We start from the raw sequence: 16,356 nt of genomic DNA, 5'->3' as shown, positions 1-16,356 counted from the left end.
CGCTTGCCGGAGCCCCGCCCCTCGCCCCCGAGCCGCCCGAGCCCCGAGCCCCGCAGCCCCGTCGCCGGAGCCCGTCCCCGAGGTAGCCGCACCTCGCCGTTGCCGGTTTTCTTTTAGAAAAAAAACCCTAGATCGGTTTTTTTTCCGGTTTTATTATTTTGCGAGCGTTCACCGAACCGTTCGTTTTAACGAACGCGTTCGTCGGTTTTTCTCTGTTAACGAACGTCCGTTATTTAACCGTTCGTCCGTTTTTCTTTTTCGTCGGATTTTTCTCGTTATTTTCTCAGATTCGGTTTCTGATCGAATCTTCGATTCTGTTTAACTTATCGCTCGTTTATCGGAATCAGGCGATTCAAGCGCCTAGAGTTTCGCCTCGAAATTCTCTTTCCGTTTAACCTACTCAAACAAGTTTTTGCTACAGTAAAATTTGACCTAGATCCAGATTAGCAAACGAAGTTTCTTTCTTTTGCCGTTTGACTTTCGTTGCTTCTTTCGAGTTGATTCTTTTTGCAAACCGGAGTTCTTAAGTTGAACTTTCTGGTTGGATCTTTCTTTCGAGTTTTACCTGTGCATTAGATGAGTACTGATTGTATGCTTGTTTGTTTGCGATAGAGTACCCGGAGTGTGCCGCTTGTTACTTCGACTCGCTAGGTTTTGCGGATCATCAGCAAGGCAAGTAACACTTTGATCATATCCCATTCATACCCAGTTTTACCGCATTAGATTTGTTTTCCTCAAACACTTGCATGATTAGGATCTAATTAAATTGTGGGTATTGGGAAGTAGTTGAGGTAGTACCTATTACCTGTTTTTCTTAGCAAACCCTTGGGAGTTACTTCTACGTTGCTATTATATTGCCATGCTATGCTCGTAGACGTGGATTGGGTTTGAGAGATATTCAAGACAGATGTGAGATGTTTATTAATGGTTCAACTTAATGTGGCAACTAAAACTCACATCTGGGTGGATTGAGGCACCTGGAGAACCCAGTGTTGTCTGTTTGTATAAGGTCCGCCACCCAGGCTCAAAGGGATCATAAGATTATTCATGCTGGAAACTTCCGTGTGCAGCCACAAGCTATTATGGGCTCTAGCATAGTTGAGTAGGTTACAAGATCTCTTGAAGAGGTGGACTAGCAGATGTAGGGGAAAGTAGGTGTACCGGTCCATCCAGAGTAAAGAGTGATTGTTTCTGAAAGGCTGTGTCTCGGTCATCCGTTTCTCAAACATCATGTAGTGCGAGAATCAAGCGGAGGCGATCGAGTCTTGTGGGGAAAAGTGCGCAAACCTCTGCAGAGTGTACAAACTAATCATGGTTAGCCGTGTCCCCGGTTATGGACAACTTGAGTATCTAGTACCTGGATTATCATTTGAATCTCATCACCATGTTACATATAATTAATTTTGTTGGGTTAATGATGACACTTAATTGGGATTGAGTTGGAGGTACCTTCTCAATGTTTCACAACCACCATGATAGTTAAATAAAATTTATTCCTTTGCAGTAGGATAAAATTGGCTTTTCACAAAACTGTAACCATAGAGCTTTCCACCAGCCATATATGCATATAGTATAGCATTATTATTGTTCATTGCTCTCTATGTGTTACTTTGCCAGCATATTCTATGTGCTGACCCGTTTTCGGGCTGCAACGTTTCATGTTGCAGACTTTTCAGACGACGAGTAAGGTGCCTTAGGTCGTGGTCTTATACTCAGTGATGCCGCTGGAGTTGAAGGACTCACTTATCTTCCAAGTCTTCCGCTGTTATCGTTAATAGATGGCCTTAAGCCATGTTTATCATACTTAATCTCTTCGGAGATATTCGATGTAATAAGTGTGTGATTGCTACTCTGTTATAAATCCTCCATTTGTACTGTGCGTGTCAGCATTACTGATCCAGGGATAACACTGGTGCACAGCAGCACAGACCATTTGAGGTCTGGTTGCTACACTTGTGGAGCCAAAACGGACTCCGTATGAGTCAGATATCCATGTTTCAGTTAACACTGCCCAAAACTGATTCCGAACAACAGTTACAAACTAGTTCTTGTGCAGTTGCATTCGATTTTTTCCATTCGACTTCACTGAACATCTCCATATGAGATCCAATTACTTGTAGGGAAATGCAAGATAGCTCAGTTATGATGATGCACTAGGTCCATAGCTGGGACCTTGTGTATGTTCTCGAAATGCGTTTGTCGAGTGTTCATTAAGAAAGTTTCTATACAAGTTTCCGAAAGAACTCCTTAAGAAAAGTTCTCCGAAAGTTCCCTATGAAAGAATCCTTTGAAGCATCTAGTCGTCACAAATGTTTTGACTACTTGTGGAGCCAAAACAGACTCCGTATGAGTCAGATAATCATGTTTCATTTAACACTGCGCAAAACTGATTCTGAACGACAGTTACACACTAGTTCTTGTGTAGTTGCATTCGATTTTTTCCATTCTACTTCACTGAAAATCTCCATATGAGATCCAATTACTTGTAGGGAAATGCAAGAGACCTCAGTTATGATTATGCACTAGGTCCATAGCTGGGACCTTGTGTATGTTCTCGAAATGCGTTTGTCGAGTGCTCATTAAGAAAGTTTCTATACAAGTTTCTGAACGAACTCCTTAAGAAAAGTTCTCCAAAAGTTCCCTATGAAAGAATCCTTTGAAGCATCTGGTCGTCACAAACGTTTTGACTACTTGTGGAGCCAAAACAGACTCCGTATGAGTCAGATATCCATGTTTCAGTTAACACTGCGCAAAACTGATTCCGAACGACAGTTACAGACTAGTTCTTGTGTAGTTGCATTCGATTTTTTCCATTCGACTTCACTGAACATCTCCAAATGAGATCCAATTACTTGTAGGGAAATGCAAGAGACCTCAGTTATAATGATGCACTAGGTCCATAGCTGGGACCTTGTGTATGTCCTCGAAATGCGTTTGTCGAGTGCTTATTAAGAAAGTTTCTATACAAGTTTCCGAATGAACTCCTTTAGAAAAGTTCTGCGAAAGTTCCCTATGAAAGAATCCTTTGAAGCATCTGGTCATCACAAATGTTTTGACTAGTTATGGAGCCAAAACGGACTCCGTATGAGTCAGATAATCATGTTTCAGTTAACACTGCGCAAAACTGATTCCGATCGACAGTTACAGACTAGTTCTTGTGTAGTTGCATTCGATTTTTTCCATTCTACTTCACTAAACATCTCCATATGAGATCCAATTACTTGTAGGGAAATTCAAGAGACCTTAGTTATGATGATGCACTAGGTCCATAGCTGGGACTTTGTGTATGTTCTCGAAATGCGTTTGTCGAGTGCTCATTAATAAAGTTTCTATACAAGTTTCTGAATGAACTCCTTAAGAAAAGTTCTCCAAAAGTTCCCTATGAAAGAATCCTTTGAAGCATCTGGTCGTCACAAACGTTTTTCTACTTGAGGAGCCAAAGCGGACTCTGTATGAGTCAGATATCCATGTTTCAGTTAACACTTGGCAAACCTGATTCCGGACGACAGTTACAGACTAGTTCTTGTGTAGTTGCATTCGATTTTTGCCATTCTACTTCACTAAACAACTCCATATGAGATCCAATTACCTATAGGGAAATGCAAGAGACCTCAGTTATGTTGACGCACTAGGTCCATAGCTGGGACTTTGTGTATGTTCTCGAAATGCGTTTGTCAAGTGCTCATTATGAAAGTTTCTATACAAGTTTCTGAATGAACTCCTTCAGAAAAGTTCTCCAAATGTTCCATACGAAAGAATCCTTTGAAGCATCTGGTCGTCACAAACGTTTTGACTACTTGTGGAGCCAAAACGGACTCCGTATGAGTCCGATATCCATGTTTCAGTTAGCACTGCGCAAAACTGATTCCGAACGACAGTTACAGACTAGTTCTTGTGTAGTTGCATTCGATTTTTTCCATTCGACTTCACTGAACATCTCCATATGAGATCCAATTACTTGTAGGGAAATGCAAGGGACGTCAGTTATGATGATGCACTAGGTCCATAGCTGGGACCTTGTGTATGTTCTCGAAATGTGTTTGTCGAGTGCTCATTAAGAAAGTTTCTATACAAGTTTCCGAAAGAACTCCTTAAGAAAAGTTCTCCGAAAGTTCCCTATGAAAGAATCCTTTGAAGCATCTAGTCGTCACAAACGTTTTGACTACTTGTGGAGCCAAAACAGACTCCGTATGAGTCAGATAATCATGTTTCAGTTAACATTGCGCAAAACTGATTCCGAACGACAGTTACAGACTAGTTCTTGTGTAGTTGCATTCGATTTTTTCCATTCTACTTCACTAAACATCTCCAAATGAGATCCAATTACTTGTAGGGAAATGCAAGAGACCTCAGTTATGATGATGCACTAGGTCCATAGCTGGGACCTTGTGTATGTTCTCGAAATGCGTTTGTCGAGTGCTCATTAAGAAAGTTTCTATAGAAGTTTCTGAACGAACTCCTTAAGAAAAGTTCTCCAAAAGTTCCCTGTGACAGAATCCTTTGAAGCATGTGGTCGTCACAAATGTTTTGACTACTTGTGGAGGCAAAACAAACTCCGTATGATTCAGATATCCATGTTTCAGTTAACACTGCGCAAAACTGATTCCGAACGACAGTTACAGACTAGTTCTTGTGTAGTTGCATTCGATTTTTTCCATTCGACTTCACTGAACATCTCCAAATGAGATCCAATTACTTGTAGGGAAATGCAAAAGACCTCAGTTATGATGATGCGCTAGGTCCATAGCTGGGACCTTGTGTATGTTCTCGCAATGCGTTTGTTGAGTGCTCATTAAGAAAGTTTCTATACAAGTTTCGAACGAACTCCTTAAGAAAAGTTCTCCGAAAGTTCCCTATGAAAGAATCGTTTGAAGCATCTAGTCGTCACAAACGTTTTGACTACTTGTGGAGCCAAAATAGACTCCGTATGAGTCAGATAATCATGTTTCAGTTAACACTCCGCAAAACTGATTCCGAACGAGAGTTACAGACTAGTTCTTGTGTAGTTGCATTCGATTTTTTCCATTCTACCTCACTAAACATCTCCATATGAGATCCAGTTACTTGTAGGGAAATGCAAGAGACCTTAGTTATGATGATGCACTAGGTCCATAGCTGGGACTTTGTGTATGTTCTCGAAATGCGTTTGTCGACTGCTCATTAAGAAAGTTTCTATACAAGTTTCTGAATGAACTCCTTAAGAAAAGTTCTCCAAAAGTTCCCTATGAAAGAATCCTTTGAAGCATCTGGTCGTCACAAACATTTTCACTACTTGTGGAGCCAAAACGGACTTTGTATGAGTCAGATATCCATGTTTCAGTTAACACTTGGCAAAACTGATTCCGAACGACAATTACAGACTAGTTCTTGTGTAGTTGCATTCGATTTTTTCCATTCTACTTCACTACACATCTCCATATGAGATCCAATTACTTGTAGGGAAATGCAAGAGACCTTAGTTACGATGATGCACTAGGTCCATAGCTGGGACTTTGTGTATGTTCTCGAAATGCGGTTGTCGATTGCTCATTAAGAAAGTTTCTATACAAGTTTCTGAACGAACTCCTTAAGAAAAGTTCCCCAAAAGTTCCCTGTGAAAGAGTCCTTTGAAGCATCTGGTCGTCGCACACGTTTTGACTACTTGTGGAGCCAAAACGGACTCCATATGAGTCAGATATCCATGTTTGAGTTAACACTGCGCAAAACTGATTCCGAACGACAGTTACAGACTAGTTCTTGTGTAGTTGCATTCGATTTTTTCCATTCTACTTCACTAAACATCTCCATATGAGATCCAATTACTTGTAGGAAAATGCAAGAGACCTTAGTTATGATGATGCACCCGGTCCATAGCTGGGACTTTGTGTATGTTCTCGAAATGCGTTTGTCGAGTGCTCATTAAGAAAGTTTCTATACAAGTTTTTGAACGAACTCCTTAAGAAAAGTTCTCCAAAAGTCCCCTGTGATAGAATCCTTTAAAGCATATGGTCACCACAAACGTTTTGACTACTTGTGGAGCCAAAATGGACTCCGTATGAGTCAGATATCCATGTTTCAGTTAACGTTGCGCAAAACTGATTCCGAACGACAGTTACAGACTAGTTCTTGTGTAGTTGCATTCGATTTTTTCTATTCTACTTCACTAAACATCTCCATTGTTGGAAATATGCCCTAGAGGCAATAATAAATGGTTATTATTATATTTCTTTGTTCATGGTAATTGTTTATTATTCATGCTATAATTGTATTGTCCGGAAATCGTAATACATGTGTGAATACATAGACCACAACGTGTCCCTAGTAAGCCTCTAGTTGACTTGCTCATTGATCAACAGATAGTCATGGTTTCCTGACTATGGACATTGGATGTCATTGATAATGGGATCACATCATTAGGAGAATGATGTGATGGACAAGACCCAATCCTAAGCATAGCATAAAAGATCGTGTAGTTTCGTTTGCTAGAGCTTTTTCAAATGTCAAGTATCTTTTCCTTAGACCATGAGATCGTGCAACTCCCGGATACCGTAGGAGTGCTTTGGGTGTGCCAAACGTCACAACGTAACTGGGTGACTATAAAGGTGCACTACGGGTATCTCCGAAAGTGTCCGTTGGGTTGGCACGGATCGAGACTGGGATTTGTCACTCCGTGTGACGGAGAGGTATCTCTGGGCCCACTCGGTAATGCATCATCATAATGAGCACAAAGTGACTAAGGCGTTAGTCACGGGATCATGCATTGCGGTACGAGTAAAGAGACTTGCCGGTAACGAGATTGAACAAGGTATTGGGATACCGACGATCGAATCTCGGGCAAGTAACATACCGATTGACAAAGGGAATTGCATACGGGATTGACTGAATCCTCGACACCGTGGTTCATCCGATGAGATCATCGTGGAACATGTGGGAGCCAACATGGGTATCCAGATCCCGCTGTTGGTTATTGACCGGAGAGGCGTCTCGGTCATGTCTGCATGTCTCCCGAACCCGTAGGGTCTACACACTTAAGGTCCGGTGACGCTAGGGTTGTAGAGATATATGTATGCGGAAACTCGAAAGTTGTTCGGAGTCCCGGATGAGATCCCGGATGTCATGAGAGGTTCCGGAATGGTCCGGAGGTGAAGAATTTTATATAGGAAGTCCAGTTTCGGCCACCGGGAAAGTTTCGGGGGTTACTGGTATTGTACCGGGACCTCCGGAAGGGTCCCGGGGGTCCACCGGGTGGGGCCACCTATCCCGGAGGGCCCCGTGGGCTGAAAGTGGAAGGGAACCAGCCCTTAGTGGGCTGGGGCGCCCCCCTTGGGCCTCCCCATGCGCCTAGGGTTGGGAACCCTAGGGGGGAGTTCCCCCTTGCCTTGGGGGGCAAGGCAACCCCTTTCCCCCTTGTGGCCGCCGCCCCCCCTTGAGATCCCATCTCTTGGGGCCGGCCCCCCCAGGGGGCCTATATAAAGAGGGGGGAGGGAGGGCAGCACACAACAGCCTTGGGCGCCTCCCTCCTCCCCTGCAACACCTCTCTCTCTCTCGTAGAAGCTTAGCAAAGCCCTGCCGAGACCCGCTACATCCACCACCACGCCGCCGTGCTGTTGGATCTCCATCAACCTCTCCTTGCCCCTTGCTGGATCAAGAAGGAGGAGACGTCGCTGCACCGTACGTGTGTTGAACGCGGAGGTGCCGTCCGTTCGGCACTCGGTCATCGATGATTTGGATCACGACGAGTACGACTCCGTCATCCACGTTCATTGGAACGCTTCCGCTCACGATCTACAAGGGTATGTAGATGCACTCCCTTCCCCTCGTTGCTAGTATACTCCATAGATGCATCTTGGTGAACGTAGGAAAATTTTAAAATTATGCTACGATTTCCAACAGTGGCATCATGAGCCAGGCCTATGCGTAGTTACTATGCACGAGTAGAACACAAAGCAGTTGTGGGCGTTGAGTTTGCCAATTCTTCTTGCCGCTACTAGTCGTTTCTTGTTTCGGCGGCATTGTAGGATGAAGCGGCCCGGACCGACCTTACACGTACGCTTACGTGAGACTGGTTCCACCGACTGACATGCACTAGTTGCATAAGGTGGCTAGCGGGTGTCTGTCTCTCCTACTTTAGTCGGAACGGATTCGATGAAAAGGGTCCTTATGAAGGGTAAATAGAAATTGGCAAATCACGTTGTGGTCATACGTAGGTAAGAAAACGTTCTTGCTAGAAACCTACAAACCACGTAAAAACTTGCAACAACAATTAGAGGACGTCTAACTTGTTTTTGCAGCAAGTGCTATGTGATGTGATATGGCCAGAAGATGTGATGAATGATATATGTGATGTATGAGATTGATCATATTCTTGTAATAGGAATCACGACTTGCATGTCGATGAGTATGACAACCGGCAGGAGCCATAGGAGTTGTCTTTATTATTTTTGCATGACCTGCGTGTCATTGAATAACGCCATGTAATTTACTTTACTTTGTTGCTAAACGCGTTAGCCATAGAAGTAGAAGTAATCGTTGGCGTGACGACTTCATGAAGACACAATGATGGAGATCATGATGATGGAGATGATGATGATGGAGATCATGGTGTCATGCCGGTGACAAAGATGATCATGGTGCCCCGAAGATGGAGATCAAAGGAGCATGATGATATTGGCCATATCATGTCACTGTTTGATTGCATGTGATGTTTATCATGTTTTTGCATCTTATTTGCTTAGAACGACGGTAGTAAGTAAGATGATCCCTTATAATAATTTCAAGAAAGTGTTCACCCTAACTGTGCACCGTTGCGAAGGTTCGTTGTTTCGAAGCACCACGTGATGATTGGGTGTGATAGATTCTAACGTTCGAATACAACGGGTGTTGACGAGCCTAGCATGTACAGACATGGCCTCGGAACACACGCAATACACTTAGGTTGACTTGACGAGCCTAGCATGTACAGACATGGCCTCGGAACACGGAGGACCGAAAGGTCGAGCATGAGTCGTATAGAAGATACGATCAACATGGAGATGTTCACCGATCTTGACTAGTCCGTCTCACGTGATGATCGGACACGGCCTAGTCGAATTCGGATCATGTTTCACTTAGATGACTAGAGGGATGTCTATCTGAGTGGGAGTTCATTAAATAATTTGATTATATGAACTTAATTATCATGAACTTAGTCTAAAATCTTTACACTATGTATTGTAGATCAAATGGCCAACGTTGTCCTCAATTTCAACGCGTTCCTAGAGAAAACCAAGCTGAAAGATGATGGCAGCAACTATACGGACTGGGTCCGGAACCTGAGGATCATCCTCATAGTAGCCAAGAAAGATTATGTCTTAGAAGCACCGCTAGGTGAAGCACCAATCCCAGAGAACCAAGACGTTATGAACGCTTGGCAATCACGTGCTGATGATTACTCCCTCGTTCAGTGCGGCATGCTTTACAGCTTAGAACCGGGTCTCCAAAAGCGTTTTGAGAAACATGGAGCATACGAGATGTTCGAGGAGCTAAAACTGGTTTTTCAAGCTCATGCCTGGGTCGAGAGATATGATGTCTCCGACAAGTTCTTCAGCTGTAAAATGGAGGAGAACAGTTCTGTTAGTGAGCACATACTCAGAATGTCTGGGTTGCACAACCGCTTGTCTCAGCTGGGAGTTAATCTCCCGGATGACGCGGTCATTGACAGAATCCTCCAGTCGCTTCCACCAAGCTACAAGAGCTTTGTGATGAACTACAATATGCAGGGGATGGAAAAGACCATTCCCGAGGTATATTCAATGCTGAAATCAGCGGAAGGGGAGATCAGAAAAGAACATCAAGTGTTGATGGTGAATAAAACCACTAAGTTCAAGAAGGGCAAGGGTAAGAAGAACTTCAAGAAGGACGGCAAGGGAGTTGCCGCGCCCGGTAAACCAGTTACTGGGAAGAAGTCAAGGAATGGACCCAAGCCCGAGACTGAGTGCTTTTATTGCAAGGGAAGTGGTCACTGGAAGCGGAACTGCCCCAAATATTTAGCGGACAAGAAGAAGGCCGGCAACACCCAAGGTATATGTGATATACTAGTAATTGATGTGTACCTTACCAGTACTCGTAGTAGCTCCTGGGTATTTGATACCGGTGCGGTTGCTCATATTTGTAACTCAAAACAGGAACTACGGAATAAACGGAGACTGGCAAAGGACGAGGTGACGATGCGCGTCGGGAATGGTTCCAAGGTCGATGTGATCGCCGTTGGCACGCTACCTCTGCATCTACCCACGGGATTAGTTTTAAACCTCAATAATTGTTATTTAGTGCCAGCTTTGAGCATGAACATTGTATCTGGATCTCGTTTAATTCGAGATGGCTACTCATTTAAATCTGAGAATAATGGTTGTTTTATTTATTTGAGAGATATGTTTTATGGTCATGCCCCGCTGGTCAATGGTTTATTTTTGATGAATCTCGAACGTGATGTTACACATGTTCATAGTGTGAATACCAAAAGATGTAAAGTTGATAACGATAGTCCCACATACTTGTGGCACTGCCGCCTTGGTCACATTGGTGTCAAGCGCATGAAGAAGCTCCATGCAGATGGACTTTTGGAGTCTCTTGATTACGAATCATTTGACACGTGCGAACCATGCCTCATGGGTAAGATGACCAAGACTCCGTTCTCCAGAACAATGGAGCGAGCAACCAACCTATTGGAAATCATACATACCGATGTGTGCGGTCCAATGAGTGTTGAGGCTCGCGGAGGATATCGTTATGTTCTCACTCTCACTGATGACTTAAGTAGATATGGGTATGTCTACCTAATGAAACACAAGTCTGAAACCTTTGAAAAGTTCAAGGAATTTCAGAGTGAGGTTGAGAATCAACATGACAGAAAAATAAAATTCTTATGATCAGATCGTGGAGGAGAATATTTAAGTCACGAATTTGGTACACACTTAAGGAAATGTGGAATAGTTTCACAACTCACGCCGCCTGGAACACCTCAGAGAAATGGTTTGTCCGAACGTCGTAATCGCACTCTATTGGATATGGTGCGATCTATGATGTCTCTTACCGATTTACCGCTCTCATTTTGGGGCTATGCTTTAGAGACTGCCGCATTCACTTTAAATAGGGCTCCGTCTAAATCCGTTGAGACGACACCGTATGAATTATGGTTTGGGAAGAAACCTAAGCTGTCGTTTCTAAAAGTTTGGGGATGCGATGCTTATGTCAAGAAACTTCAACCTGAAAAGCTCGAACCCAAGTCGGAAAAATGCGTCTTCATAGGATACCCTAAGGAAACTATTGGGTATACCTTCTACCTCAGATCCGAAGGCAAGATCTTCGTTGCCAAGAACGGGTCCTTTCTGGAGAAGGAGTTTCTCTCGAAAGAATTGAGTGGGAGGAAAGTGGAACTTGATGAGGTGATAGTCACCCCTTCCGAACCGGAAAGTAGCGCAGCACGGGAAAATGTTCCTGTGGTGCCTACACCGACTAGGGAGGAAGTTAATGATGCTGATCATGAAGCTTCGGATCAAGTTACTGAACTTCGTAGGTCCACAAGGACACGTTCCGCACCAGAGTGGTACGGCAACCCTGTCCTGGAAATCATATTGTTAGACAACGGTGAACCTTCAAACTATGAAGAAGCGATGGCGGGCCCGGATTCCGACAAATGGCTAGAAGCCATGAAATCCGAGATAGAATCCATGTATGAAAACAAAGTATGGACTTTGACTGACTTGCCCGATGAGCGGCAAGCCATAGAAAACAAATGGATCTTTAAGAAGAAGATGGACGCAGATGGTAATGTGACCATCTACAAAGCTCGACTTGTCGCTAAGGGTTATCGACAAGTTCAAGGGGTTGACTACGATGAGACTTTCTCACCCGTAGCGAAGCTGAAGTCCGTCCGAATCATGTTAGCAATTGCCGCATACTATGATTATGAGATATGGCAGATGGACGTCAAAACGGCATTCCTTAATGGCTTCCTTAAGGAAGAGTTGTATATGATGCAGCCGGAAGGTTTTGTCGATCCTAAGAATGCTAACAAAGTATGCAAGCTCCAGCGCTCAATTTATGGGCTGGTGCAAGCATCTCGGAGTTGGAACATTCGCTTTGATGAGATGATCAAAGCGTTTGGGTTCACACAGACTTATGGAGAAGCCTGTGTTTACTAGAAAGTGAGTGGGAGCTGTGTAGCATTTCTCATATTATATGTGGATGACATACTGTTGATGGGAAATGATATAGAATTCTTGGAAAGTATAAAGGCCTATTTGAATAAGTGTTTTTCAATGAAGGACCTTGAAGAAGCTGCTTATATATTAGGCATCAAGATCTATAGAGATAGATCAAGACGCCTCATTGGTCTTTCACAGAGTACATACCTTGACAAGATATTGAAGAAGTTCAGTATAGATCAGTCCAAGAAGGGGTTCTTGCCTGTATTGCAAGGTGTGCAATTGAGCAAGGCTCAATGCCCGACCACGGCAGAAGATAGAGAAAAGATGAGTGTCATCCCCTATGCCTCGGCCATAGGGCTATTATGTATGCCATGCTGTGTACCAGACCTGATGTAAACCTTGCCGTAAGTTTGGTAGGAAGATACCAAAGTAATCCCGGCATGGAACACTGGACAGCGGTCAAGAATATCCTGAAGTACCTGAAGAGGACTAAGGATATGTTTCTCGTTTATGGAGGTGACGAAGAGCTCATCGTAAAGGGTTACGTCGACGCTAGCTTCGACACAGATCTGGATGACTCGAAGTCACAAACCGGATACGTGTATATTTTGAATGGAGGAGCAGTAAGCTGGTGCAGTTGCAAGCAAAGCGTCGTGGCGGGATCTACATGTGAAGCGGAGTACATGGCAGCCTCGGAGGCAGCACAGGAAGCAGTCTGGATGAAGGAGTTCATTACCGACCTAGGGGTGATTCCCAATGCGTCGGGCCCGATGACTCTCTTCTGTGACAACACTGGAGCTATTGCCCTTGCGAAGGAGCCCAGGTTTCACAGGAAGACCAGGCATATCAAGCGTCGCTTCAACTCCATTCGTGAAAGTGTTCAAAATGGAGACATAGATATTTGTAAAGTACACACGGACCTGAATGTAGCAGATCTGTTGACTAAACCTCTCCCTAGGGCAAAACATGATCAACACCAGGACGCAATGGGTGTTCGATTCATCACAATGTAACTAGATTATTGACTCTAGTGCAAGTGGGAGACTGTTGGAAATATGCCCTAGCGGCAATAATAAATGGTTATTATTATATTTCTTTGTTCATGGTAATTGTCTATTATTCATGCTATAATTGTATTGTCCGGAAATCGTAATACATGTGTGAATACATAGACCACAACGTGTCCCTAGTAAGCCTCTAGTTGACTAGCTCGTTGATCAACAGATAGTCATGGTTTCCTGACTATGGACATTGGATGTCATTGATAACGGGATCACATCATTAGGAGAATGATGTGATGGACAAGACCCAATCCTAAGCATAGCATAAAAGATCGTGTAGTTTCGTTTGCTAGAGCTTTTTCAAATGTCAAGTATCTTTTCCTTAGACCATGAGATCGTGCAACTCCCGGATACCGTAGGAGTGCTTTGGGTGTGCCAAACGTCACAACGTAACTGGGTGACTATAAAGGTGCACTACGGGTATCTCCGAAAGTGTCTGTTGGGTTGGCACGGATCGAGACTGGGATTTGTCACTCCGTGTGACGGAGAGGTATCTCTGGGCCCACTCGGTAATGCATCATCATAATGAGCACAAAGTGACTAAGGCGTTAGTCACGGGATCATGCATTGCGGTACGAGTAAAGAGACTTGCCGGTAACGAGATTGAACAAGGTATTGGGATACCGACGATCGAATCTCGGGCAAGTAACATACCGATTGACAAAGGGAATTGCATACGGGATTGACTGAATCCTCGACACCGTGGTTCATCCGATGAGATCATCGTGGAATATGTGGGATCCAACATGGGTATCCAGATCCCGCTGTTGGTTATTGACCGGAGAGGCGTCTCGGTCATGTCTGCATGTCTCCCGAACCCGTAGGGTCTACACACTTAAGGTCCGGTGATGCTAGGGTTGTAGAGATATATGTATGCGGAAACCCGAAAGTTGTTCCGAGTCCCGGATGAGATCCCGGACGTCACGAGAGGTTCCGGAATGGTCCGGAGGTGAAGAATTATATATAGGAAGTCCAGTTTCGGCCACCGGGAAAGTTTCGGGGGTTACCGGTATTGTACCGGGACCACCGGAAGGGTCCCGGGGGTCCACCGGGTGGGGCCACCTATCCCGGAGGGCCCCGTGGGCTGAAAGTTGAAGAGAACCAGCCCTTAGTGGGCTGGGGCGCCCCCTTGGGACTCCCCATGCGCCTAGGGTTGGGAACCCTAGGGGGGAGTTGCCCCTTGCCTTGGGGGGCAAGGCAACCCCTTTCCCCCTTGTGGCCGCCGCCCCCCCTTGAGATCCCATCTCTTGGGGCCGGCGCCCCCCCAGGGGGCCTATATACAGGGGGGAGGGAGGGCAGCACACAACAGCCTTGGGCGCCTCCCTCCTCCCCTGCAACACCTCTCTCTCTCTCGTAGAAGCTTAGCAAAGCCCTGCCGAGACCCGCTACATCCACCACTACGCTGTCATGCTGTTGGATCTCCATCAACCTCTCCTTCCCCCTTGCTGGATCAAGAAGGAGGAGACGTCGCTGCACCGTACGTGTGTTGAATGCGGAGGTGTCGTCCGTTCGGCACTCGGTCATCGGTGATTTGGATCACGGCGAGTATGACTCCGTCATCCACGTTCATTGGAACGCTTCCGCTCGCGATCTACAAGGGTATGTAGATGCACTCCCTTCCCCTCGTTGCTAGTATACTCCATAGATGCATCTTGGTGAACGTAGGAAAATTTTAAAATTATGCTACGATTTCCAACATCCATATGAGATCCAATTACTTGTAGGGAAATGCAAAAGACCTCGATTATAATGATGCACTAGGTCCATAGCTGGGACTTTGTGTATGTTCTCGAAATGCGTTTGCCGAGTGCTCATTAAGAAAGTTTCTATACAAGTTTCTGAACGTACTCCTTAAGAAAAGTTCTCCAAAAGTTCCCTGTGAAAAAATGCTTTGAAGCATCTGGTAATCACAAACATTTTTACTACTTGTGGAGCGAAAACGGACTCCGTATGAGTCAGATATCCATGTTTCAGTTAACACTGCGCAATACTCATTCCGAACGACAGTTGCAGACTACTTCTTGTGTAGTTGCATTTGATTTTTTCCATTCTACTTCACTAAACATCTCCATATGAGATACAATTACTTGTAGGGAAATGCAAGAGACCTCAGTTATGATGATGCACTAGGTCCATAGCTAGAACTTTGTGTATGTTCTCGAAATGCGTTTGTCGAGTGCTCATTAAGAAAGTTTCTATACAAGTTTTTGAACGAACTCCTTAAGAAAAGTTCTCCAAAAGTTCCCGATGAAAGAATCCTTTGAAGCATCTGGTCATCAGAAATGTTTTGACTACTTGTGGAGCCAAAACGGACTCCGTATGAGTCAGATATCCATGTTTCAGTTAACACTGCGCAAAACTGATTCCGAAGGACAGTTACAGACTAGTTCTTGTCTAGTTGCATTCGATTTTTTCCATTCTACTTCACTAAACATCTCCATATGAGATCCAGTTACATGTAGGGAAATGCAAGAGACCTTAGTTATGATGATGCCCTAGGTACATAGCTGGGACTTTGTGTATGTTCTCGAAATGCGTTTGTCGACTGCTCATTAAGAAAGTTTCTACACAAGTTTCTGAATGAACTCCTTAAGAAAAGTTCTCCAAAAGTTCCCTATGAAAGAATCCTTTGAAGCATCTGGTCGTCACAAACATTTTTACTACTTGTGGAGCCAAAACTGACTCTGTATGAGTCAGATATCCATGTTTCAGTTAACACTTGGCAATACTGATTCCGAACGACAGTTACAGACTAGTTCTTGTGTAGTTGCATTCGATTTTTTCCATTCTACTTCACTAAACATCTCCATATGAGATCCAATTACTTGTAGGGCAATGCAAGAGACCTCAGTTATGATGATGCACTAGGTCCATAGCTGGGACTTTGTGTATGTTCTCGAAATGCGTTTGTCGAGTGCTCATTAAGAAAGTTTCTATACAAGTTTCTGAATGAACTCCTTAAGAAAAGTTCACCAAAAGTTCCCTATGAAAGAATCCTTTGAAGCATCTGGTCGTCACAAACGTTTTGACTACTTGTGGAGCCAAAACGGACTCCGTATGAGTCAGATATCCATGTTTCAGTTAACACTGCGCAAAACTGATTCCGAACGACAGTTACAGACTAGTTC

Source organism: Triticum aestivum, chromosome 1D (genome assembly GCF_018294505.1).
Source record: "Triticum aestivum cultivar Chinese Spring chromosome 1D, IWGSC CS RefSeq v2.1, whole genome shotgun sequence".
In the NCBI taxonomy this organism is placed as follows: domain Eukaryota; kingdom Viridiplantae; phylum Streptophyta; class Magnoliopsida; order Poales; family Poaceae; genus Triticum; species Triticum aestivum.
Note: the sequence above shows the minus strand (reverse complement) of the source record.